General features: G+C 40.1%; 1 protein-coding gene and 1 pseudogene across 2 annotated transcripts in view; both read right to left on the bottom strand.

The window, feature by feature from the left end:
* Positions 1-1,788: 1,788 nt before the first annotated feature.
* Positions 1,789-26,039, bottom strand: LOC123925829 (annotated as a pseudogene).
* SFPQ (splicing factor proline and glutamine rich) overlaps positions 2,337-27,953 on the bottom strand; it is a 55,603-nt gene continuing 29,986 nt past the window's right edge. The window contains exons 12-13 of one of the 2 annotated variants that reach the window (XM_045979325.1): positions 4,784-4,832; positions 2,338-2,447 (exon numbers count right to left, since the gene is read on the bottom strand). The gene's annotated coding sequence lies outside the window, so the exon portion shown is untranslated. Of the gene's footprint in view, positions 2,448-4,783; positions 4,833-27,953 lie in introns of both variants that reach the window. The other variant, XM_045979326.1, reaches the window with a different exon arrangement.

Raw genomic sequence — 27,953 nt, 5'->3', positions numbered from 1 at the left:
ACTTACAAGGAGAAAGTAAGATACAACAAAAGATTCTGTAGCTTAAAAGAGAAGTCGGAGTCATGTCAACAGATTGTAGTATGTGAAACTTGTTTGGATCCCACTTTAAACAAATGGGAACACTGGATATTTGATAATATTAAAGAATTCTTATGAGGGTATAATAGTGACATTGTGCTTATGTGTGTTTTAAAAAGTCACTGCCTCTTAGTAGATGAAATTATATGAAATCTGGGACTTCAAAATACTTTGGTGGAGGAGGAGGAGTATATGAGGGCTGAGATGAAACAAAATTGGCCATGATTTCATAGTTGTTGAATTTAGGTGGTATGTACATAGGGACTCACTGTATTTTTACTCACTTTTGTATGTGAGGTTTTCTATAATGAGAAGTATTTTAAATGATGAACTATTACCCATGGGTGTTTATGCCAGGAATGTAAAGGTGTTTCAATATTTAAAACTATAAAATATATCAAGTTAAGAAAGTAATATCAATAAGTAAAACATTTGTACCTGATTTTATTTTATTTTATTTTATTTTTTATTTTTTTTAAGTAGGCTTCACATCCAACATGGAGCCCAATGTGGGCTTGAACTCAAAAGCCTGAGATAAGACCTGAGCTGAGGTCAAGAGTCAGACATTTAACCAACTGAGCCACCCAGGTGCCCCTTGTACCTGATTTTAAAACATAGGTAAAATTAGAATAAAAAGCTATTTCTTATCAAAATATAAGTAATATTAGTATTAATATATACATATAGACCTAGCCAATAATTAGAATATTAGAAGCACTGTTCCCAAAAATATCAGAAACCTACCAACTATCAACCTTATATATTATTTTTAAATTAGACTATATTTAGGTAATTGTAGATTCATATCAAGTTGTAGGAAATAATAGAGATCACACATATCATTCACCCAGTTTTCCCCTCTGGTAACATCTTGCATAACTATGATACAGTATCACAATGGGAAATCAAACACTGATACAATCTCTTATTTAGGTGTACCAGTTTTACATGCACTTGGGTGTATGCAGTATTATCATGTATAGACTCTTGTAGTCACCACTATAATCAAGATACAAAACAGTTCCATCAATACAACAATCTGTATGACATTCTTTTATAATAACATCCACCTTCCACTCCCCTTCTCCTCTTCCTAAACATTAACAACTACTAATCTATTTACCATCTCCATAATTTTGTCATTTCAAGAATGATTGTAATCATACAGTATGTAGCCTTTTGGGTTGACTTTTTTCATTTGGCATAATATCCTTAAAATCTGTCCAAGTTGCTTTGTGTATCAACAGTTTGTTCCTATTTACCCAAGTAGCATTATTAATGTACCACAGTTTAACAATCCATGCATTGAAGGACATTCAGATTTTTTCCTGTTTTGGATTACTAGAAATAAAGCCACTGAGGACATCTGTATACATGTTTTTGTGTGAGCATAAGTTTTCATTTTTTTTCAAGTTTAATAAATCACATGATTTTTTATGGGAGTTCTATACCAGGTTGCAGTTTAAAAGAAGTTATATGAAGAGAATAATGTATAATCAATATGAATCTTGTTAAATCTCTCTTCCATGGACTTTCTCCATATTCCTGCTTAGCAATAAAAGGCATTTTTAAGTTTATATAAACATTCTTTACAATGATCCTCTTAAAAAAAATTAGTCTATAAGTAGCACTAGGCATTTAGTAAATAATTCACAGGCCAATAAGTTTAATTGTGCAGTTGGGAAATGTAATGTGAAAGAGCTTGAAACCTTAAGACTGGGTGATCTGCAGTGTTTCCAACATGTCTTTGACTGACTTAAGAGAGTATTTGTTTTCCTTCTTGCTTTGACCTGCAAACTGATAAGCTCTGTTTATTTGACCAGCTGCCCAACTAGCGTATTTCATGTTGTCCTTTTTTGTTTTCGCACTTGCTTTTGGAATAGAAGCAATATGACTTGCTGACATGAAAAGCCCAAACAAAGCTCTCATATTTCTGTTGCTCAGTTTCAGTGCCTCTGCAAAATACTTTCTTGAAAGTTCGAGGTTTTCAAGTCCACCTCGGGTATATTTAACTTCAGCATACTGCTGACAATATAAGTGATTGTGTGGATTAGCCATCATTAGCTCCTCTAAACAAAAGGTTGCCTTAGCATAGTCATGTTCATTGATACAGTTTTGCAAGTTCATACCAGGCTTCTTGGTCCCCAGCAATTTGTTCCAGATACTCATTCAGTTCCCAAATGGCCTCAACATTTTTCCCCTGGGCTTTTCAAATGACAATCAGGCTTTCTTGCAGCAGTGTTAGTTGGATCTTCTTGTAAAATTTTACCATTTAATTGTATAGCATCATCATATCTTTCCATGGCTTCAAATCTCATGCCAGTTAGTCTCTTGACTCCGTGACTGCCAGGGAACTGTCTTCTCAATTCCTGAAGACAAAACAATGCCAAATCATCTCAACCATAGTCTAGGGCTGCAATCATCACTTGCTCATGTATGACCCAAATATCATCTCCAAGCTTAGATCCATATTCATTAATTAATTATTCTAAACTTCCACAATTTGCTCACTGTTTCATGAGTTTTCTTCTCTCCATTTTCTCATTTTATCTCGCATTTCTTCCCAAGTGACATCTTGGGAAGATGTCACAAAGCTCTAAGACCTTTGCCATCTTCTCAGAACCTGGAGGCAGGGAATAAGTTTTCATTGTTCTAGTCTAAATGCCCAAGAATACAGAATTGTATGGTAATTGTGTAATGGCAATTACACAATTAGTTTTATAAGAAACTGTCAAGCTTGGGGCACCTGGGTGGCTCAGTCAGTTAAGCATTTCAGCTCAGGTCATGATCTCAGGTTCTGGGATAGGGTCCCGCCATCAGGATTCCTGCTCAGCAGGGAGTTTGTTTCTCCCTCTACCCCTCCCTCTACTTGTGATCTCTCTCATGCTCTCCCTTGGTGAAATAAATAAATATTTTTAGAAAGAAAGAAAGAAAGAAAGCCAAACTTTTCCAAAGTAACTATACCATTTCATAGTCCCACCAGCGATGTATAAATAATCCAGTTTCTCTGCATCCTCAGCAGCATTTGGTGTTGTCACAACTTTGTTTTTAGCCATTCTTACATATGTGTAGTTCTATCTCATTTTAATTTGCATATCCCTAAGGGTAATGATGTTGAAAACATTTGCATGTGGCTATTTGTCATCTGTGTATTTTCCAAGATGAAATATCTCTTCATTTTTTTTTTAAGAGTTTATTTGTTTGACAGAGAGAGACACAGCCAGAGAGGGAACACAAGCAGAGGGAGTGGGAGAGGGAGAAGCAAACTTCCCACTGAGCAAGGAGCCCAATGCGGGGCTCGTTCCCAGGACCCTGGAATCTTGACCTGAGCCAAAGGCAGAGGCTTAACCCACTGAGCCACCCAGGTGCCCCATTTCTTCATTCTTTGGCTCGTTTTCAAATTTGATTGTTTTTATTGTTGAACTTTGAGAATTCTTTATATATGTAAATATTAGTCCTTAATTTTTCCATTTATGGATTGTGCTTTTGGTGTCACTCCCCACTGAGCAGGGAGCCCAATGTGGGGCTCAATTCCAGGACCTGCAGCATGACCTGAGCCAAAGACAGCCACTTAACCAACTGAGCCACCTAGGTGCCCCCTAGGTTTTTGTTTAATTCTTTTTTTCCCCTTATGGATATCTAATTGCTCCAGCATCATTTTTTGAAAGGCTATCCTTCCTCCATTGAACTTACTCTACATCTTTGTCAAAAGCAATTGGTTAGACACAGATATTCAGCAAACTAGAAATAGAAGGGAACTTCCTTAACATGACAGAAAGCATTTATTAAAACACACACACACACACACACACACACACACACACACACACACACACAGAGCTAACATTACACTTAATGGAAAGCTTAAGAGCTTTCCCCTTAAGTTCAGACAAGGTAAGAATGCCTACTTTCATCACTCCTACTCAAGATTGTACTAGGAGTCCTAGACAGAGCAATTAGGCGAGTGGTGGGGGAAGGAAGGAAAGAAAATGAAAAAGAAAGAAAGAGAAGGAGAGGAACAAAGGGAGGAAGGGAGAGGGAGAGAGAGAAAAATCCATTTTATGTTTGAGACATTGTAGATGGTACTGTTTTTCATTTTGGTTTCCACATTTTCATTGTTCATATAAAGAAATACTATTGGGTTTTGTGTATTTATTTTATACCCTGCAAATCTGCCAAACTCACTTTGTTCTAGGAAGTTTTCTTGGCAAAAATCTCTGAGATTTTCTACATGGACCTTGTCATCTGCAAATAAGGACAATTTATTCATTTCTAACTGGTATGCATTTTCTTTCTTTTTCATTCTATTCTGGAAGTATAAACTTAAAATACTACACAATATTATAAAATAGAAGCACAAAAATATTTACTGAGTATACCTAATATGTGCCAGATAGCTATTGGGAATATATCCTTGAACAGACTAAAATCTGACCTTACATGGAGCTTGCATTCTAGTGAGGGCTGATAAACCATAACTAAGCAAATAGGTCAAATTTATACTGACTTTGAAAGTGTTAGATAATGTGTAGAAAAGATTCTGGAGTCATGTCTTTGAGAGGAGAGGGGATCTAGTTCACAAATGGAGGAGTTGGCCTTTGCTAGAAATATGGACATTTCATCTGTTGTAATAGAAGGAAAGAAATATACAGGTACAGATGTAGGTAGGTCAGGAGATATGACTGTAGAAGCTTGTGGAACTTACTTTCTGAGTGCTTCTGTTTTCTCAGTGAAATAGGAAGCAAGGTTATCTGCTGAAAATGAAGATGAAAGAGAAAGCATTAGACATTTGAAGAAAGAGGATATGACATGAAATAGATTTTAATAGATTAAAGAAAGAGTGTGTGGTTGCTGGGCAGCAGAGAAGGATCCCTAGAGATTAATAAACAGAATCTAAATACAGCAGTCAATATGTTTGGATTAGATGGAGAGTTGGATTTGAGATGATTTTGATTTTTGCCAAATGAGTTCCATTAATCAAAAATGGGGCAGAGGAATTAGAACATTTGCAATTCTAACTTACAGTTATCAGTATTAAGTACTATTTTATTTATTTATTTATTTATTTAAGATTTAATTACTTGTTTTAGAGAGAGATCATGTGAGAATGCCATGTTTGGGGGAGGGGCAGGAAAGGGAAAGAGAGAATCTCAAGCAGACTCCCCACTGAGCATAGAGCCCAATGTGGGCCTTGATCTCACAACCCCAAGATCATGATCTGAACTGAATTCAAGATTCAGCAGCTTAACTGACTGAGCCACCCAGGCATCCCTTAAGTACCATTTTGTTGAGTGCTTACCATCTACTAGGAACATTAAAAAGGAGAAAAAGAAAAAGTAAGTTTTTTTTTATTTACATGATCTCATCCATTCTTACATTATTTCTAGGAAATGATGTTGACTCTTGATTCTACTTCCTGTTTACACAGACCAGATTTTCTAGGAAGATGGGAAGGGAAGTGAGCAAGCTGGAAGTGGTTTTCTAGATTAAATATAAATGGGTTAAATTCTCCCACAAAAAGACAGAGATTGGCAGGATGGCTTTTTCTTTTTAATACCTTTTTAAAAAGATTTATTTGTTTATTTATTTATTTTTGAGAGAGAGAGAGAGAGAGAGCGTGCACAGGCAAAAGTGTGAGGGGGAGAGGAAGGGAGAATCCCAAGTAGATTCTGTTCTGAACATGGAGCCAACATGGGGCTCAATCTCACAAACCTGAGATCACAACCTGAGCTGAAACCAAGAGTTAGATGCTTAACCAACTGCAGAACCCAGGTGCCCCAGAATGGCATTTCTTTTTCTTTATGATTTTGTTTATTTATTTATTTGAGAGAGAGAGTAAAAGCAGGGGGAAGAGCCGATAGAGACAGACAAGACTCCACACTGAGCACAGAGCCCAGCGTGGGGTTCAATCCCATAACTCTGAGACCATGACCTGAGCCAAAATCAAGAGCTGGATGCTTAATTGACTGAGCCACCCAGGTGCTCTGGCAGAATGGCTTTTTAAAAAATATGCAACTATATGCTGTCAAAAAAAAACCTTATTTTAGATTCAAAGACACAGGTTGAAAGTGGGAAAATGGGAAAATATATTCTATGCAAATAACAACAAAAACAGAACAGTGGTGGCTATACAATATCAGACAGAATAGAGTTTAAATGAAAAAGTTTATAAGAGGGGAACCTGGCTAGTTCAGTCAGTGGAGCATATGACTCTTGATCTATGGGGTCATGAGTTCAAGCCCACCATTAGGTGTAGAGTTTACTTTAAAAAAATGAATGAATAAATAAATAAATAAACTAACATTTTTAATTTAAAAATTACAAGAGACAAGCACATATATTAATGGAAATGTCAAATACAGCAAGAAGATATAATGGTAAACATTTTTGCACATAATGACAACATAACAATATTTGTGAAGCAAAAATTGACAAAACTAAAGGGAGAAATGGTTCTACAATAACAGATGGGAACTTCAATATCCTACTCTCCATAATGGATAGAACAACCATACAGAAGAGAAGAAGTAGAGGATTTGAACAACACAGTAGGTCAGAACTGTATTTAATAGGCATATACAGAACACTCTACCCAACAATAAAATACACATTTTGCTCAAGTACATGTTCTCCAAGATAGACTGTGTGTTAGGCCACAATTAAGACTCAGCTCATTTGGGGCACCTAGATGGTTCAGCTGGTTAAGAGTTCTGACTTCTGGGTATACACACAAAAGAACTAAAAGCTGGATCTTGAAGAGATGCCTTTATACTCATGTTTATAGCTAAAACATGGAAGGAACCAAAGTGTCCATCAATAGATGAAGAGATAAGCAAAATGTGGTAAATATATACAATGAAATATTATTAGACTTAGAGGGAAGAAATTCTGACACATGCTACAACATAGATGAAACTTGAAGACATTGTGCTAAGTGAAATAAGCCAGTCACTGCAAAACAAATACTGTATAATTCTATGTATGTGAGGTCGTCAGAGTAGTCATAATCACAGAGACAGAAAGTAGAATGGTGGTTATAAGGGACTCTATAAAATAAATTCCAGGGATGCCTGGGTGGCTCAGTCAGTTAAGCCACTGCCTTCAGCTCAGGTCATAATCCCAGGATTCTGGGATTGAGTCCCCCATTGGGCTCCTTGCTCAGTGGGGAGCCTGCTTCTCTCTCTGCCTCTGCCTGCCACTTTGCCTGCTTGTGCTCTTTCTCTCTCTCTGACAAATAAATAAAATCTAAAAAATAAAAATAAAAATAAATTCCAGAAACGGGTTGGGGGGGGGTAAATAATTTTCCAAAATAGCACTACAATCAAGCAGTTCTTTTCTAAGAACTAGTATTACATGTGTAATATATACCTGTATGCCCAGAAAGAGAGCACTCATGATCAAGTAAATGGAGTAAAATGTTATCAGTAGGTGACACTCATTAAATGATGCTATATGGATATTCTTTGTATTATTTTTTTTTAAGATTTTATTTATTTATTTGACAGAGATCACAAGTAGGCAGAGAGGCAGGCAGAAAGAGAGGAAGGGAAGCAGGCTCCCTGCTGAGCAGAGAGCCCGATGCGGGGCTCGATCCGAGGACCCTGGGATCATGACCTAAGCCGAGGCAGAGGCCTTAACCCACTGAGCCACCCAGGTGCCCCTTCTTTGTATTATTCTTATTCCAACTTTTTGTAAGGTTGAAATTATGTACAGATTTTTAGAAAAACTGTTTTTAATTTCCCAGATTAGAGAAAGAGATATATAAATGCTAGAAAGGGTTGATTAAAAATGCCTTACAAGATAGACTTTATAATTCTTTCCCACATCCGTTACAAGACTGAAGACTCTTCAGACTGTCAACATTCAAGAAAGTGTCAACATTACTCTGAAAGAACACACAGTTATGGTGCAGGGCCCCAGAAGAACCCTTCAGAGGGACTTCAATCACATCATGGAGAACTCAATCTCCTTGAAAAGAAAAGGAAGAGACTCTGACAAATTCTGAGGAAACAGAAACTGGTTGCTATTCCCATGATTTTCATTAACAGAACATGATCCTAGGGGATCACACTGAGCTTCCATTACAATATCAGATTGTTTATGCCTATTTCCCTATCAAGCTTATTATTCAGGAGAACCAGTCTTTTGTTGAAATCTGAGATTTTTATGGGTGAAAAATAATCCTGAGGTTTCAAATGAGACCAGGTGTTCCTTGTCCACTATCTCAAGCCCAGAAAGATGAGTTAATTCTTTTTTGTTTTTAAAGATTTTATTTATTTATTTGACAGACAGAGATCGTAAGTAGGCAGAGAGGCAGACAGAGAGAGTGAGAGGGAAGCAGGCTCCCTGCTGAGCAGAGAGCCCGATGTGGGACTCGATCCCAGGACCCTGAGATCATGACCTGAGCCGAAGGCAGCAGCTTAAACCACTGAGCCACCTAGGCGCCCCAAAAGATGAGTTAATTCTTGAAGGAAAGGACATTGAACTTCTATTAAATTCAGCTGCTTTGATTCAGCAAGCCACAACAGTTGACAAGGATGTCAGAAAAATATCTTATGGTATCTGTGTCTCTGAAAAAAAGAACAGTTCGGCAGGGTAATGATTAAGATCTAAGTTAGCTACAGAAACAACACCATGCCAAATGATTCCTAAGACCTATTTTGGTAGGTAAAAATTGGGACCTCCCACTATAAAACACTTAGATCCTATAACATACACACACTTTACATACACAAAAGTCAACTCAAAATGATTTAAGACTTGAAAGTAAAACCTGAAGTGATAAAACTCCTTGAAGAAAACATAGGTGGTAACCTCCTTGACATTGGTCTTGGCAATTCTTTTTTTTTTTTTTTTTTTCGAGATTTGACACCAAAAGCAAAGGCAACAAAATATAACAGATATGAGGAGATGTCTCATAATGGTAAAAAAATGAGAAATGAAGTATAGAATGAAAATGTCTAACATAATCTAACCAAAGTCTCAAAAGGGAAAAAATCAGAGAATGAAGAAGAGCCAATATAATAGAAGAGATAATGGCTGATATTTTATTGGAACTGTTAAAACTATAAATTAGGAAATACAAATATATATATCAAGAAGTTTGATAAAAATACACCTACATCTGGAGGATATGGGTGGCTCAGTTGGTTAAGCATCTGACTCTTGATTTTGGCTTGGGTCGTGATCTCAGGGTTGTGGGGTCAAGCCCCACATGGGCTCTGTGCTAAGCATGAAGCCTGGTTGAGATTCTCTCCCTCTCCCTCTGCCCCTGCCCCTCTCATTCTCACTCTCTCTCTATAAAGAAAAAATAAAAAACAGAAACCTACATCCAAACTATAGTGTCATACAGAATTTTTTTTAAAAAAAGAAAAAGACCAGAATGAAAAAGTTCAGGTACAAAGGAATGACACATTGATAGCAGATTTCTCAATGACAACAATGCACAGAGGACAAATGGAATACTGTTTTTAAGCACCAAGAGAAAATTATTATCAACCCAAATTTCTGTAGCCAGAGAATCTATTTTTTTAATAATGCAAAGACAAACTTTTTTTTAGAAAAATCAAAGAGTTCATCACTGAGAGGTCTTCACTAAAGAAATTACTAAGGGGCACCTGAATGGCTCAGTCAGTTAAGCATCTGCCTTCGGCTCAGGTTGATCCCAGGGTCCTGGGATTAAGACCAGAATCAGGGGTCACCTGGGTGGCTCAGTGGGTTGAGCCTTTGCCTTTGGCTCAGGTCATGATCTCAGGGTCCTGGGATTGAGCCCCGCATTGGGCTCTCTGCTCAGCGGACAGTCTGCTTCCCCCTCCCTCTCTGCCTGCCTACTTGTGATCTCTCTCTCTGTCAAATAAATGAATAAAATCTAAAACAACAACAACAACAACAAAAAACCCCACACAGAATCAGGCCTTCTGCTCAGTGGGGAGTCTGCTTCTTCTTCTCCCTCTGCCCTCCCCCCAACCACCCTGCTCATGCTCTCTCTCACTCTCTGTCTCAAATAAAATCTTTTTTAAAAAACCCAGAAAAAAATAAAAATAAAAAATTTTAAAAATTAAAAAAAACAAATTACTAAGGAATATACCTTAGGAAAAAGGAAAAAAACAATTTCAAAAAATTCTCAGTGCAAGTAATAATGGTAAACAAAGAAATTGGTAAATATGCAAGTATATTTAAACAAATACTATTATTTTTTAAAGATTTTATTTATTTATTTGACAGAGAGAGAAATCACAAGTAGGCAGAGAGGCAGGCAGAGGGGCAGGAGGAAGCAGGCTCCCCACTGAGCAAAGAACCCAGTGTGCAGCTTGATCCCAGGACCCTGAGATCATGACCTGAGCCAAAGGCAGAGGCTCAACCCACTGAGCCACCCAGGCACCCCTAAACAAATACTATTATTAATAATTTCTAATTCCTTTGGTCAAAAAAGGTAAGACCAGGCAGCAATACTGTGTTATTGAGAGGGGCAATCAGATTACAAAAGTGTCCTAGGTCCATGGTTTAATTGTGGGACTGGGTTAAAATATTGACTAACTTTACACTCTAAGTATGCATACTAATACATCAGGGGAAACTACTAAAATAATAAGAATATATAACTTAAAAACCAGCAGAGGAAAAATGTGGAATTTTAAAAAAATCATTGCGGGGCGCCTGGGTGGCTCAGTGGGTTAAAGCCTCTACCTTCAGCTCAGGTCATGATCCCAGGGTCCTGGGATCAAGCCCCGCATCGGGCTCTCTGCTCAGCAGGGAGCCTGCTTCATCCTCTCTCTCTACCTGCTTCTCTGCCTACTTGTGATCTCCATCTGTCAAATAAATAAATAAAATCTTTTAAAAAATAAAAAATAAAAAAATCATTGCAGGGGCGCCTGGGTGGCTCAGTGGGTTAAAGCCTCTGCCTTCCGCTCAGGTCATGATCCCAAGGTCCTGGGATCGAGCCCCGCATTAGGCTCTCTGCTTAGCAGCCCCTCTCTCTCTGCCTGCCTCTCTGCCTACTTGTGATCTCTGTCTGTCAAATAAATAAATTATTTTTTTTTTTAAATCATTGCAAAATAAAAACAAGACAGAAAACAGGGAGGTTAAGTTAAACAAATTTATGTGATGAGTAAACTGGCATAAACATATGAATATATCAATAATTATAATAATTCTAAATGAATTTAACTTGTCCGTTAAAAGAGATTGTCGGGGGAGGAGTCAAGATGGCGGAGAAGTAGCAGCCTGAGACTACATCAGGTAGCAGGAGATCAGCTCGATAGCTTATCTAAACATTGCAAACACCTACAAATCCAACGGGAGAGCGAAGAGAAGAAGAACAGCAACTCTAGAAACAGAAAATCAACCACTTTCTGAAAGGTAGGACTGGCAGAGAAGGGAATCTAAAACGACGGGAAGATAGACCGCGGGGGGAGGGGCCGGCTCCCGGCAAGCGGCGGAGCAACGGAGCACAAAATCAGGACTTTTAAAAGTCTGTTCCACTGAGGGACATTGCTCCAGGGGCTAAACCGGGGTGAAGCCCACGCGCGGCCAGCGTGGCCCCAGGCCCCGCAGGGTCACAGAAGGATCGGGGGTGTCGGAGTGTTGCAGAGCTCACAGGTATTAGAACGGAGAAGCCGGCTGGAGAGACAGAGCCGAGGACTAAACTCTCAGCTCGGGGTTACCTTGAACTGGTCGCGGGCTGGGTGAGCTCGGAGCGCGGCTAGAGGCTGGGGATACGGGAGTGATTGGGTGCTGTCCTCTGGGGGCGCACTGAGGAGTGGGGCCCCAGGCTCTCGGCTCCTCCGGGCCGGAGACTGGGAGGCCGCCATTTTCATTCCCGTCCTCCGGAACTCTACGGAAAGCGCTCAGGGAACAGAAGCTCCCAAAAGCGAACCCGAGCCGATTACTTAGTCCGGCCGCCGGTAAGGGCGGTGCAATCCCGCCTCGGGCAAAGACACTTGAGAGTCACTACAACAGGCCCCTCCCCCAGAAGATCAACAAAATATCCAGCCAGGACGAAGTTCATCTATCAAGGAGAAAGCAGATTCAATTCCTAAGACAGCAGAGCAATTCCAGAGGAGGAGAAAGCAAAGCATGGAACTCATGGCTTTCTCCCCATGATTCTTTAGTCTTGCGGCTACTTCAATTTTTTTTTCTTTTTTCAATTTTTTTTTCTTTTTTCTTTTTTCTTCTTCTGCTAAAAATTTTTTTTAAATCTTTTTTATTTTTTTTTATTTGTTTTATTTTTTAAATTTTTTTCTTTCTTTCTTTTTTTTTTCTTTTTTTTTCAGAAGCTGTTTTTATCCCCTTTCTCCCCCCCACAATTTGGGGTCTCTTCTGATTTGGTTACAGCGCATTTTTCTGGGGTCTTTGCCACCCTTTTAGTAGTTTATTTGCTCCTTCATATTCTCTTATCTGGACAAAATGACAAGGCGGAAAAAATCACCACAAACAAAAGAACAAGAGACAGTACCGAAGGCTAGGGACCTAATCAACACAGACATGAGTAATATGTCAGATCAAGAGTTCAGAATGACGATTCTGAACATTCTAGCCGGGCTCGAAAAAGGCATGGAAGATATTAGAGAAACCCTCTCTGGAGATATTAAAGCCCTTTCTGGAGAAATTAAAGAACTAAAATCTAACCAAGTTGAAATCAAAAAAGCTATTAATGAGGTGCAATCAAAAATGGAGGCTCTCACTGCTAGGATAAATGAGGCAGAAGAAAGAATTAGTGATATAGAAGACCAAATGACAGAGAATAAGGAAGCCGAGCAAAAGAGGGACAAACAGCTACTGGACCATGAGGGGAGAATTCGAGAGATAAGTGACACCATAAGACGAAACAACATTAGAATAATTGGGATTCCAGAAGAAGAAGAAACAGAGAGGGGAGCAGAAGGTCTATTGGAGAGAATCATTGGAGAGAATTTCCCTAATATGGCAAAGGGAACAAGCATCAAAATCCAGGAGATGCAGAGAACCCCCCTCAAAGTCAACAAGAATAGGTCCACACCCCGTCACCTAATAGTAAAATTTACAAGTCTTAGTGACAAAGAGAAAATCCTGAAAGCAGCCCGAGAAAAGAAGTCTGTAACATACAATGGTAAAAATATTAGATTGGTGGCAGACTTATCCACAGAGACCTGGCAGGCCAGAAAGAGCTGGCATGATATATTCAGAGCACTCAACGAGAAAAACATGCAGCCAAGAATACTCTATCCAGCTAGGCTATCATTGAAAATAGAAGGAGAGATAAAAAGCTTCCAGGACAAACAAAAACTGAAAGAATTTGCAAACACCAAACCAGCTCTACAGGAAATATTGAAAGGAGTCCTCTAAGCAAAGAGAGAGCCTAAAAGTAGTAGATCAGAAAGGTACAGAGACAATATACAGTAACAGTCACCTTATAGGCTAATAATGGCACTAAATTCATATCTCTCAATAGTTACCCTGAATGTTAATGGGCTAAATGCCCCAATCAAAAGACACAGGGTATCAGAATGGATAAAAAAACAAAACCCATCAGTATGTTGCCTACAAGAAACTCATTTTAGACGCGAAGACACCTCCAGATTTAAAGTGAGGGGGTGGAAAACAATTTACCATGCTAATGGGCATCAGAAGAAAGCTGGGGTGGCAATCCTTATACCAGATCAATTAGATTTTAAGCCAAAGACTATAATAAGAGATGAGGAAGGACACTATATCCTACTCAAAGGGTCTGTCCAACAAGAAGATCTAACAATTTTAAATATCTATGCCCCTAACGTGGGAGCAGCCAACTATATCAACCAATTAATAACAAAATCAAAGAAACACATCAATAATAATACAATAATAGTAGGGGACTTTAACACTCCCCTCACTGAAATGGACAGATCATCCAAGCAAAAGATCAACAAGGAAATAAAGGCCTTAAATGACACACTGGACCAGATGGACATCACAGATATATTCAGAACATTTCATCCCAAAGCAACAGAATACACATTCTTCTCTAGTGCACATGGAATCTTCTCCAGAATAGATCACATCCTGGGTCACAAATCAGGTCTCAACCGGTATCAAAAGATTAGGATTATTCCCTGCATATTTTCAGACCACAATGCTCTGAAGCTAGAACTCAATCACAAGAGGAAAGCTGGAAAGAACCCAAATACATGGAGACTAAACAGCATCCTTCTAAAGAATGAATGGGTTAACCAGGAAATTAAAGAAGAATTGAAAAAATTCATGGAAACAAATGATAATGAAAACACAACAGTTCAAAATCTGTGGGACACAGCAAAGGCAGTCCTGAGAGGAAAATATATAGCGGTACAAGCCTTTCTCAAGAAACAAGAAAGGTCTCAAGTACACAACCTAACCCTACACGTAAAGGAGCTGGAGAAAGAACAAGAAAGAAACCCTAAACCCAGCAGGAGAAGAGAAATCATAAAGATCAGAGCAGAAATCAATGAAATAGAAACCAAAAAAACAATAGAAAAAATCAATGAAACTAGGAGCTGGTTCTTTGAAAGAATCAATAAGATTGATAAACCCCTGGCCAGACTCATCAAAAAGAAAAGAGAAAGGACCCAAATCAATAAAATCATGAATGAAAGAGGAGAAATCACAACTAACACCAAAGAAATACAGACAATTATAAGAACATACTATGAGCAACTCTACGCCAACAAATTGGACAATCTGGAAGAAATGGATGCATTCCTAGAGACATATAAACTACCACAACTGAACCAGGAAGAAATAGAAAACCTGAACAGGCCCATAACCAGTAAGGAGATTGAAACAGTCATCAAAAATCTCCAAACAAACAAAAGCCCAGGGCCAGACGGCTTCCCAGGGGAATTCTACCAAACATTTAAAGAAGAACTAATTCCTATTCTCTTGAAACTGTTCCAAAAAATAGAAACGGAAGGAAAACTTCCAAACTCATTTTATGAGGCCAGCATCACCTTGATCCCAAAACCAGACAAGGATCCCACCAAAAAAGAGAACTACAGACCAATATCCTTGATGAACACAGATGCAAAAATTCTCGCCAAAATACTAGCCAATAGGATTCAACAGTACATTAAAAGGATTATTCACCACGATCAAGTGGGATTTATTCCAGGGCTGCAGGGTTGGTTCAACATCCGCAAATCAATCAATGTGATAGAACACATTAATAAAAGAAAGAACAAGAACCATATGATACTCTCAATAGATGCTGAAAAAGCATTTGACAAAGTACAGCATCCCTTCCTGATCAAAACTCTTCAAAGTGTGGGGATAGAGGGCACATACCTCAATATTATCAAAGCCATCTATGAAAAACCCACCGCAAATATCATTCTCAATGGAGAAAAACTGAAAGCTTTTCTGTTAAGGTCAGGAACACGGCAGGGATGTCCATTATCACCACTGCTATTCAACATAGTACTAGAAGTCCTAGCCTCAGCAATCAGACAACAAAAAGAAATTAAAGGCATCCAAATTGGTAAAGAAGAAGTCAAACTATCACTCTTCGCAGATGATATGATACTATATGTGGAAAACCCAAAAGACTCCACTCCAAAACTGCTAGAACTTGTACAGGAATTCAGTAAAGTGTCAGGATATAAAATCAATGCACAGAAATCAGTTGCATTTCTGTACACCAACAACAAGACTGAAGAAAGAGAAATTAAGGAGTCAATCCCATTTACAATTGTACCCAAATCTATAAGATACCTAGGAATAAACCTAACCAAAGAGACTAAGAATCTATACACAGAAAATTATAAAGTACTCATGAAAGAAATTGAGGAAGACACAAAAAAATGGAAAAATGTTCCATGCTCCTGGATTGGAAGAATAAATATTGTGAAAATGTCTATGCTACCTAAAGCAATCTACACATTTAATGCAATCCCTATCAAAATACCATCCATTTTTTTCAAAGAAATGGAACAAATAATCCTAAAATTTATATGGAACCAGAAAAGACCTCGAATAGCCAAAGGAATATTGAAGAACAAAGCCAAAGTTGGTGGCATCACAATTCCGGACTTCAAGCTCTATTACAAAGCTGTCATCATCAAGACAGCATGGTACTGGCACAAAAACAGACACATAGATCAGTGGAACAGAATAGAGAGCCCAGAAATCGACCCTCAACTCTATGGTCAACTAATCTTCGACAAAGCAGGAAAGAATGTCCAGTGGAAAAAAGACAGCCTCTTCAATAAATGGTGCTGGGAAAATTGGACAGCCACATGCAGAAAAATGAAATTGGACCACTTCCTTACACCACACACGAAAATAGACTCCAAATGGATGAAGGACCTCAATGTGAGAAAGGAATCCATCAAAATCCTTGAGGAGAATGCAGGCAGCAACCTCTTCGACCTCAGCCGTAGCAACATCTTCCTAGGAACAACGGCAAAGGCAAGGGAAGCAAGGGCAAAAATGAACTATTGGGATTTCATCAAGATCAAAAGCTTTTGCACAGCAAAGGAAACAGTTAACAAAACCAAAAGACAACTGACAGAATGGGAGAAGATATTTGCAAACGACATATCAGATAAAGGTCTAGTATCCAAAATCTATAAGGAACTTAGCAAACTCAACACCCAAAGAACAAACAATCCAATCAAGAAATGGGCAGAGGACATGAACAGACATTTCTGCAAAGAAGACATCCAGATGGCCAACAGACACATGAAAAAGTGCTCCACGTCACTCGGCATCAGGGAAATACAAATCAAAACCACAATGAGATATCACCTCACACCAGTCAGAATGGCTAAAATTAACAAGTCAGGAAATGACAGATGCTGGCGAGGATGTGGAGAAAGGGGAACCCTCCTCCACTGTTGGTGGGAATGCAAGCTGGTGCAACCACTCTGGAAAACAGCATGGAGGTTCCTCAAAATGTTGAAAATAGAACTACCCTATGACCCAGCAATTGCACTACTGGGTATTTACCCTAAAGATACAAACATAGTGATCTGAAGGGGCACGTGTACCCGAATGTTTATAGCAGCAATGTCTACAATAGCCAGACTATGGAAAGAACCTAGATGTCCATCAACAGATGAATGGATAAAGAAGATGTGGTATATATACACAATGGAATACTATGCAGCCATCAAAAGAAATGAAATCATGCCATTTGCGATGATGTGGATGGAACTAGAGCGTATCATGCTTAGTGAAATAAGTCAATCGGAGAAAGACAACTATCATATGATCTCCCTGATATGAGGACATGGAGAAGCAACATGGGGGGGTAGGGGGATAGGAGAAAAGTAAATGAAACAAGATGGGATTGGGAGGGAGACAAACCATAAATGACTCTTAATCTCACAAAACAAACTGGGGGTTGCTGGGGGGAGGTGGGATTGGGAGAGGGGGAGCGGGCTATGGACATTGGGGAGGGGAGGCGAACCATAAGAGACTATGGACTCTGAAAAACAACCTGAGGGTTTTGAAGGGTCAGGGGTGGGAGGCTGGGGCAACCTGAGGGTTTTGAAGGGTCAGGGGTGGGAGGTTGGGGGAACAGGTGGTGGGTAATGGGGAGGGCACGTTTTGCATGGAGCACTGGGTGTTGTGCAAAAAGAATGAATACTGGTACACTGAAAAAATAAATAAAATGAAAAAAAAAAGTTAAACATTAAAAAAAAAAAAAAAGAGATTGTCACAGTGGATCTGGTAAGAATGGCTAAAACCAACAACTTAGGAAACAACAGATTTTGGTGAAGATGTGGAGAAAGGGGAACCCTCTTGCACTGTTGGTTGGAATGCAAACTGGTGCAGCCACTCTGGAAAACAGTATGGAGGTTCCTCAAAAAGTTAAAAATAGAACTGCCCTATGACCCAGCAATTGCACTACTAGGTATTTCTCCAAAGGATACAAACATAATGATTCCAAGGGGCATATGCACCTCAATATTTATAGCAGCAATGTTCACAATAACCAAATGATGGAAAGAGCTCAGATGTCCATCAACAGATGAATGGATAAATAAAATGTAGTATATATATATACAATGGACTATTATGCAGCCATCACAAGGAATGAAATCTTGCCATTTGTAATGATGTGTCTGGAACTAGAGTGTATTATGCTAATTGAAGTAAGTCAGTTGGAGAAAGAAAAATATCATATAATTTCATTCTTATGTGGAATTAAAGAAACAAAACTGAAGAACATAGGGGAAGGGAAGGAAAAATAAAATAAGATAAAAAAGGAGATGGAGACAAACCATAAGAAACTATAGAGAACAAATGGGGTTGCTAGAGGGGAGGAGGGTGGAGAGATAAGGGAATTGGGTGATGGACATAAGGGGGTAATTTGATGTAATGAGCACTGGGTGTTATATGCAACTGATGAATCACTAAATTCTACCCTGAAATTAATAATACATTATATGTTAACTAATTTGAATTTAAATTTTAAAAGGGGGGAGAAATTGTCATAGTGGATATAAAAAACCAATTTGTTATATTCTGTTCAGAAGAGAGATGTCTAAAACAAAGATCCAAACAGGTTGAACTTAGAAAGGTGAAAAGGATACAATTAGCAAACACAGTCTAAAAGTTGCCATAGTGGGGCACCTGTTTGAGCGTTCAACTTTTCATTTCGGCTCAGGTCATGATCTCAGGGTCCTAGGATCAAGCCCCACATTGGGCTCTATGCTTAGCATGGAGTCTGTTTGGGATTCTCTCTCTCCCTCTCCTTCTGCCCCTCCTCCACCCCCACCCTTGCACTTGCACTCTCTCTAAAATAAATAAAAAATCGTTAAAAAAAAAATAAGAGCTGTCATACTACACTAATATCCTAAAAATAAGTTTTATGACCAAAAAAAAAAAAAACCCCAAAAAAGATGATCATAAATTCAGGGGCCCCTGGGATGTCCAGTTGGTTAAGCCTCTGACTCTTACTTTCCACTCAGGTCATGATCTCCAGGTCGAGAAATTAAGCCCCACATCAGGATCCAAGAACAGCAAGGAGTCTGCTAAAGTTTCTGCCTCTCCCTCTGCCCCTCCTGGTGTGCTCACTCTCTCTCTAAAATAAATAAATCAATCTTTTTAAAAAAAAAAAAAAAGATCATAAATTCAGTGTATCAGAAAGGACAACTTTTTAAATTTAAATTTGATTAATTAACATATAATGTATTATTGGTTTCAGCAGTAGAGGTCAGTGTTTCATTAGACTTCCGTAATATGCAGCTCATTACATCATGTGCTCTTTTTTTTTTTTTTAAAGATTTATTTATTTACTTATTTGACAGAGATCACAAGTAGGCAGAGAGGCAGGCAGAGAGAGAGAGAGAGGGTAGGAAGCAGGCTCCCTGCTGAGCACAGAGCCCTATGCAGGGCTCGATGCAGGGCTCGATCCCAGGACCCTGAGATCATGACCTGAGCTGAAGGCAGAGGCTTTAACCCACTGAGCCACCCAGGCATCCCCATGTGCTCTCCTTAATATCCACCTCCCAGTTGCTGCATCTAGAAAGAACAATTCTAAACTTACACATTCCAAACAACATAGCTTTAAAATATTTGAAGCAAAAACATACATTTGCTGGAAGAAATTAACAAATCCACCATTGTACTTAGAGAATTAAACACACATATCCCAATTATAGGATATAATTGGGGCACCTGGGTGGCTCAGTAGTTAAGCATCTGCCTTTGGCTCGGGTCACTAATCTGCAGTCCTGGGATTGAGACCCACATTGGACTCCCTGCTCAGTGAGGAGTCTGCTCCTCCCTCTCCCTCTGCCCTTCCCCCCACTCATGATCACAAGATCTCTCTCTTTCTCACACTGTTTCCTTCTATCAAATAAGTAAATAAAATCTTTAAAGAAAAACTAACAGACAAAAATGAAAGTTACAAATGATTTAAAGAATGCCAACAGGAGGTTTGAGTCAATACATAGAAATCAAACCTCCACCCAAAATTAGAGCACACATATTCTCAAGCACACATGGAACATTTACAAAAATTGACCACTGGGACATAAATCAAGTTTCAACAAATTTCAAAGAATTGGTATCATCTAGACAATATTATTTGATCACAGTGCAATTGATCTATAACTCAATGACAAGGAAATTATTTTTTAAAAGTATAGATTTTTAGGAGCACCTGGGTGGAACAGTTGGTTAAGTGTCTGACTTTGACTCAGGTCACGATCTCAGGGTCCTGGGATCGAGTCCCACATCTGGCTCCCTGCTCGACAGGGAGTCTGCTTGTCCCTCTCCCTCTGCCTACCACGCCCCCTGCTTGTGTACATACACACTCTCTCAAATAAAATCTTTAAAAAAAATTTTTTTTTTTAAATTAAACATATGTCGCTGACTTCAGCTTCTGTTAATTGTGAATCTGGAAATTTGGATCATTATTCCAGCTGAAAACAACTAAAAAGACCAAATATAACATTTTTTTTAATCTTCCTGAAAGGATCAAATTGCTGAGGAAATACCAGGCCAAGACTGAACTCAGGGCAAAAATGTGAAGAGTTTGAACTTAACATTTGATATCAGTCATGCTCCAGTGTACAAATGCTAATCAAAAAGAGCTAAGAGTAATTTTTTGACACCTTTCCAAGGCGAAGAAGACAAAATTTGGAGTCCAGAGCCTACCAAGAGTGAGAAGATAATAAAACCCCTAATCTTATAGCTGGAATGGCAAAGGGATACAGCCTAAGAGTAAGAGGGTACTGCAGGTTAACCAGACCTTGAATATCCTGAAGCCAAGCACCAAGTCAAGACTGAAGTTGGATTAAAGGGAATTGAATTAACATCCCAAAGCCCAACTTTAGTACCCTAGGTACCTAGCAAATGCAAACAAAAATCCTTGGAAAGCTTTTCTAATACAAAAGTTATTTCTACAAATAACTTTACAATACAATTATCAACATACAAGCATAAACAGATACATGAGGATGCAGGACAGCAGGAAAGAAAGCAGGTACAGGGTGCCTGGGTGACTCAGTAGGTCAAAATCTGCCTTCGACTCAGATCATGGTCCCAGAGTCCTGGGATGGAGGCCCACATCAGGCTCTTTGCTCAGCAGGGAGCCTGCTTCCCCCTCTCTCTCTGCCTACCTCTCTGCCTACTTGTGATCTCTGTCTGTCAAATAAGAAAGTCTTAAAAGAAAAAAAAGAGAAAGCAGGTACAAACAACAGAAATGGGGGAGGGGCGCCTGGGTGGCTCAGTCAGTTGAGTGACCGATCTTGGTTTCCACTCATGTCATGATCTCAGGGTCAAGAGATCAAGCCCCGAGTCAGGCTCAGCACTAAGTAGGGAGTCTGCTTGAGATTTTCTCCCTTTCCCCCTTCTTCTGCCCTCTAGAAAAATACTGTAAGTAAAATTAGGAACCGGATAAATGAGTAACAGCAGTTTAGATAAGACCTAGAGAAAATTAGTGTTCTGAAAAGTAGATCAGAAGAAACCATGCTGAAGAAAGCACAGAAAAATAGATAAAAATTCAAGAGAAAGACAACCACAGAATGGAAGAAAATATTTGCAAATCGTATCCAATAAAGATACATTATCCAGAATATGTAAAGAATTTTTGAAGCATCTGGCTGGCTCAGTTGGAAGAGCATGGGACTCTTGATCTTGGGGTTATGAGTTCAAGCCACATTTTGGGTGTCGAGATAGCCTAAATAAATAAAAACTTAAAAAAAAAGAATCCTTACAATTCAACAACAAAGAGACAGTCCAGTTTTAAAATGAGCAATGGATTTGAGGGGTGCCTGGGTGGGACATTTGGCTAAGCATCTGACTTTGGCTCAGGTCATGATCTCGGGGTCCTGGGATGGAACCCCACATCAGGTTCCCTGCTTGATGGGAGTCTTCTTGTCCCTCTCCTTCTGACCCTTCTCCTTTCCCCTACTTGTGTCTATTTCTCTCTCAAATAACTAAATATAATCTTTTTTAAAAAAATGAGGGTGGCTTAGTCATTAGGCATCTGCCTTTGGCTCAGGTCATGATCCCAGGGTCCTGGGATCGAGCCCCACATCGGATACCTTGCTCAGCGGGAAGCCTGCTTCTTCCTCTCCCACTCCCCCTGCTCGTGTTCCCTCTCTCGCTGTGCCTCTGTCTGTCAAATAAATAAATAAAATCTTCTAAAAAAATAAAATTAAAGGGGCGCCTGGGTGGCTCAGTGGGTTAAGCCTCTGCCTTCGGCTCAGGTCATGATCCCAGATCGAGCCCCGCATCGGGCTCTCTGCTCGGCAGGGAGCCTGCTTTCTTCTCTCTCTATGCTTGCCTCTCTGCCTACTTGTGATCTCTGCCTTTCAAATAAATAAATAAATAAAATATTTAAAAATAAAAAATTTTAAATTAAAAATAAATTTTAAAATGAGCTAAGGACTTGAATAAGCATGTTTTCAAAGAAGATGCACAAATAGTTGATCACCATAAGAAAAGAGGCTCAATGTCATTAGTCATTAAGGGACTACATGTTTTTTTTTTCAAAGGTTTTATTTATTTGAGAGAGAGAGAAAGAACGAGATATTGACAGACAGCACATGCAGGAAGGAGATGGAGAAGCAGGCTCTCCACTGAGCAGGGGATGTGGGGCTTGATCCCAGGACTGTGGAATCATGACCTGAGTCAAAAGCAGATGCTTAACCAACTGAACCACCCAGGCACCCCAAGAACTGTTTTTTAAAATCACAATGAATTACTTTAGACCCACTAGATGGGCCATAGTCAAAAAATTAAAAATATAAATGTGAGAAATTAGAACCCTCATACATTGCTGGTGAGAATATAAAATAGTATAGCCACTGTGGAAAAGTTTGTCAGTTCTTAAAAACGTTAAAAAGTTACCATGAGGGGGGCACCTGGGTGGCTCAGTGGGTTAAAGCCTCTGCCTTCAGCTCAGGTCATGATCTCAGGGTCCTGGGATCGAGCCCCGCATCGGGCTCTCTGCTCGGCAGGGAGCCTGCTTCCTCCTCTCTCTCTGCCTGCCTCTCTGCCTATTTGTGATCTCTCTATGTCAAATAATCAAATAAAATGTTAAAAAAAAAAAGTTACCATGAGGAATCGTACTTCTAGGTATAGATCCCAAAGAACTGAAAACACATAGTTCACACAGAAACTTGTATATGAATGTTCATAGCATCACTATTCGTAATTGCTAAAAAGTGGAAAACAACCCAAATCAGCTGATAAACAGATAAAATTGGTATATCCATACTATGGGATATTATTCAGCCATAGAAGGAAATGAAATATTGGTACATGCTAGAACATGGATGAATCTTGAAAACATGCTAAGTGAAAAAAGCCAGACACAAAAGGTCACATATTCTATGATTCCATTTAAATGAAATGTCCAGAATAAGGAAACCCAAAAAAACAGAGTGGATTAGTGATTGCCAGGGACTGGGAACAGAAAGGAATGGGGAATGACAATGTAGAGTTTCCTTTGGGATGATGGAAAAAATGTTCCAGAATTGGATAGTAATGATGGTTGTACAGTCTTGTGAATATACTAAAAAACACTAAGTTTGGTTGTATGTAAATTATGTCTCAATTTTAAAAGAATATTTTTTTAAAGTCATCTCTACTGCTAATGTGGGGCAAAAACTCACAACCCCAAGATGCAGAGTTGCATACTCTACTGATAAGCCAGCCAGGCACCCCTAAAAGAATATTCTAAAAATAGGAGAGAAAAATAAAAGACATAAAGTAGTCATATAGCATGGTGGCTTGGGCAGTCCAGTTTATGCCCATTGTCCTGAGGTTAGTACTTATAGTTACTACTAATAACTTAAGTATTACTGTAAGTGTCCCAGGAAGGACACTATTGTCCATGATGGGCAATAAATTAGTCATCCTAGTCATAGAGGATTTTTTTTTAAGATTTATTTTATTTTATTTATTTGACAGAGATCACAAGTAGGCAGAGAGGCAGGCATAGAGAGAGGAGGAAGCAGGCTCCCGGCTGAGCAGAGAGCCTGATGCAGGGCTCGATTCCAGGACCCTGGGATCATGACCCAAGCCAAGGGCAGAGGCTTTAACCCACTGAGTCACCCAGGCACCCTGGGGATTTTTTTTTAAAGATTTTATTTATTTATTTGACAGAGATCACAAGTAGGCAGAGAGGCAGGTGGGGGGGCGGGGTGAGGAGCAGGCTCCCCACTGAGCCCAATGAGGGGCTCTATCCCAGGACCCTGGGATCATGACCTGAGCCAAAGGAGACACTTAACTGACAGCCACCCGTTTAATTCACTTTAAATTAATGATATAAGAAAAATATTTGTCCACCAATACATTTAATTTTTGTAAGGATTTTATTTATTTGAGAGAGAAACAGAGAACGTGTGGGAAGGGGTGCGGAGGGGCAGAGACAGCGAGAGAAGCAGACTCCCTGCTGAGCAAGGGGCCTGACATGGGGCTCAATCCCAAGACCCTGAGATCATGACCTGAGCTGAAGTCAGATGTTTAACTGACTGAGCCCCTCAGGTGCCTCCTGAGAATTTTTCTAATGAAGAAAGACATTAATTCAGAGATTCAAGAAATCAAACTTTCTGGGGCACCTGAGTGGCTCAGTCAGTTAAGCCAGAGACTCTTGATTTTGGCTCAGGTCATGATCTCAGGGTCCTGGGATGAAGCTCTACCACCATCCCCCTCAGCCCCAGCACTGGGCTCCTCGCTCATCATGGAGTGTGCTTGAAAAATTCTCTCCTATCCCTCCCCCATCTCTAAAAGTAAATAAATAAATCTTTTAAAAATAGTAACCGACAACCTAGAATACTACATCCAGTAAAAAATACCCTTCAGGGGCACCTGGGTGGCTCAGTGGGTTAAGTCGCTGCCTTCGGCTCAGGTCATGGTCTCGGGGTCCTGGGATCAAGTCCCGCGTCGGGCTCTCTGCTCAGCAGGGAGCCTGCTTCCTTCTCTCTCTCTCTCTCTCTGCCTGCCGCTCTATCTACTTGTGATCTCTCTCTGTCAAATAAATAAATGAAATCTTTAAAAAAAAAAAATACCCTTCAAAAACGACACTGGCGGGGCACCTGGGTGGCTCAGTGGGTTAAAGCCTCTGCTTTCGGCTCAGGTCATGATCCCAGGATCCTGGGATCGAGCCCCACGTCCGGCTCTCTGCTCCGTGGAGAGCCTGCTTCCTCCTCTCTGCCTAGTTGTGATTTCTCTGTCGAATAAATAAAATATTTAAAAAAAAAAAACAAAACGACACTGGCATAGGGGCACCTGGATGGCTCAGTCAGTTAAGTGTCTGCCTTCAGCTCAGGTCATGATCTCAGGGGCCTGGGATGGAGTCAGTCTTCCAGCTTAGCTGAGACTTTTCTTCTCCTCTCCCTCCTCCCTTCTCTGCTCCTCACCCCCACTCATGTGTTCCCTCTCAAATAAATAAATGAATAAAATAATTCTTAAATGATGATGGCATAAAGATACTTTAAAGATTAAAGACTATTCACGGAGACCATATTTGCCAATTTACCTACTCCTTAAAATTTATTTATAATTCAAAAATCAACACTTCAATGGGATTGGGGTAGGGATGGGGGAGAGAAACCATAAGAGACTCTTAATCTCACAAAACAAACTGAGAGTTGCCCAGGAGGAGTGGGGGAGAGAGGGGATGGTTGGGTTATGGACACTAGGGAGGGTATGTTCTATGGTGAGTGCTGTGAAGTGTGTAAGCCTGAAGATGCACAGACCTGTACCCCTGGGGGTAATAATACATTATATGTTGATAAAAAATAAAAATAAAAAATTCAAAAGAGTGAAAAAAAAATCAATACTTCAGCTTTTTCACAGTCCTTTGAGGGCATATGGACATGTGTAGACACACACATTCCCAGCTGAAGTCAAACAAGAGGACAGTATGCCTTCTTGTGTCCGCTCTCCTGCAGAATGGACCCGAGGGCGGCGATGGTAGGGAACAGCCCCACGTAGCGCAAGGAGCTCCAGCTCTGGGGCCCGCTGGACAGGGTTTGGATCATAACTCTGGCACCTATTAGCATGGCAGCCTCAGGCAAGTCCCAGAACACTTCTTTTTGGTCAAAGAAAGAAAACAGAATCCACCAGGATAAGTTGCTTTTAGGATTTAAAATTATAATCTATGTGAGCTCTATGTGTGCGTGCATTTCATTGAAGATTATTATTATTTTTTTTTTTTTTGCAAACTGGGTCATATTTTCCTCTTTTGCATACCTACTAATCATCAACTGAATGGCAGAAATTGTGAATCTACTTTGTTGGGCACCGCATATTCTTGTACTTTCTTCAACCTCGTTGATCTTTGTTCTGATTCAGTTAAGTTACTTGTAGATAGTTTGATCCTTTTTGTCCTTGTTTTCATAATTGGCTTGGTGGTCTGAAGCGGTGCTCAGTCTAGGGCTAATCAGACTGAGGCAAGACCTTCCTGAGTGTTCTCCCAGTGAAAATTATGATTTTCTAGTCCGGCTGGTGGGACCTGGCACTATTTTCAGTCCTCTGTGAGTGCGAGGCACTGTTCTCTAACCCATTCTAACGGTTGTTATCTTTTTCTTTTTTTTTTTTTTTTTAACAGACAGAGATCACAAGTAGGCAGAGAGGCAGGCAGAGAGGGAGGGGGAAGCAGCCTCCCTGCTGAGCAGGGAGCAGATGCGGGGCTCCATCCCAGGACCCTAAGATTATGACCTGAGCCGAAGGCAGAGGCTTAACCCACTGAGCCACCCAGGCGCCCCCTAATGGTTGTATCTTGACCTCAGGAAGATTCTTCACACACAAGAGCTGATTAGTACTCTGCTGAATATTTGAGGGAGACCTCTACAAACATCCAGAGTTTCCAGGCTAACGCACAGAGTTTAGAAAGCAATACTCATGTCCCCACAGCAAGACAAAGCTCAACGTACTGATAGTCAACAGCTCTTCTTAGATCCATCAGAAAGTTGGAGTCAGAGGGCAAACTGCTGCCCCCATATTGGAGAATGTGACAGGAGACAGAGAAAGTCACAGAGCAGAAGCCTGGGAGGAGCAGCCTGCCGCTGAAGCCGGCACCTGTAGAACACTTCAAACTGTGGACAAGCTTGAGAGTTCAAAACTCCAGGGGCCCACCCTCCTGCTCTTATGGGGAGGTTCCATGCTTTTGTGAGTTTTACCTCTGGGATCCCACTGGTTCTCAAAGAGAAGACTAGAGAAAAATCTCTCTTGTGCTTCCAGCAGGAGGAGGGGGAAAGTAACCATTCTGAAATTCTTCCAGATCCTTCTGTTCTCACTAACAAGGCCTGCCCTCAAGGGAAACCATTTTGCCAGAACCTAATTGACTAGGGTTTTGCCAAGGCTTAACCGACTTAGGGGAAGGAAAATACCCAACCCAGGCTCACTGACTGAGACCTAATCATAGGACTACAGAATGCCTCCTTTGCCCCCATACCTCACCACCACCTCAGTAGTGTTCCCGTGTAATAGCAGAGGATTACAGCTGAAAGGACTGCAAACCCAGACCCTACTTAAGGAGTCTCTAGAAATACCCAAGACAGCAAGGGAAAGAAAACAAGGACACCAAGGGAATTTCAGCCTCTAATACCACAGCTGCATGAAACAGTAAACACAGCCTAACTCCTAGCCAGGTAGACCTAAAACATCACACTAAAGGACTATCTGCTTCAGTTCGTTTTATCGAGTGTCTGGGGTTGTCTCTCTGGGTAAGGCTGTCTTTCTTTTTCTAGACATCTGGGATGCTCAGCTGCGTCTCCCGTACCTCACAGTTCGCTGACCTCTGCTTGGCTCCTCTTCCTGCACCAGAGGCTGGAAACTCTTCCAAGGCAATGTGCTGGGACAATTAGGAGCTTCTCCTCCTTTGTTTCTCATTTCTCAGCAACTCTTGTCCTTCATTGCCTGACGTCCAGGGCTTTGAAAACCATTACTTCTGATATGCTGCCTGAATTTTCCTT

Source organism: Meles meles, chromosome 1 (genome assembly GCF_922984935.1).
Source record: "Meles meles chromosome 1, mMelMel3.1 paternal haplotype, whole genome shotgun sequence".
NCBI classification, from domain to species: Eukaryota; Metazoa; Chordata; class Mammalia; order Carnivora; family Mustelidae; genus Meles; species Meles meles.
This window is presented reverse-complemented; position numbering and strand designations above follow the sequence as displayed.